Here is a 415-nt window from a genome sequence, read left to right on the forward strand (position 1 = left end):
GAGGTCGCGCGTCGCGCTGTAGCGTGACCTTGCGCGTGATTTCCTTGCGTATCGGTGTGTTAATTTTCTGTCAACGTCGTTTTCGTACAAGTATCGGACGCGTCAATTTACGATTGACTTTCGCGTAAATAATTGTGGTCGTTAGACCTCGGTACTCGCGTCGTACCGAGCCCCGTCCGTTATTGTGTAATCGCGCCGACTGATTTTGAACGCGCTTCTTTTCGTTTCCGGCCGAATTTCCAGTCGATTGCTTGTCTCTTTCTTTTGCACGCGGAAATTCGTCGTGCCGTCGGATTATTCGCGCTTATTAGCGCCGCACAAGTCGCGTCGCGTCCGTTATTCATCTTATCACACTGCGTTACTTTTTTTCCTTTTTTTTCACCGCTTATCATTGCCGTTCCGAACGGCCAATAAA

Source organism: Wasmannia auropunctata, unplaced genomic scaffold (genome assembly GCF_000956235.1).
Source record: "Wasmannia auropunctata unplaced genomic scaffold, wasmannia.A_1.0 LD336053.1, whole genome shotgun sequence".
In the NCBI taxonomy this organism is placed as follows: domain Eukaryota; kingdom Metazoa; phylum Arthropoda; class Insecta; order Hymenoptera; family Formicidae; genus Wasmannia; species Wasmannia auropunctata.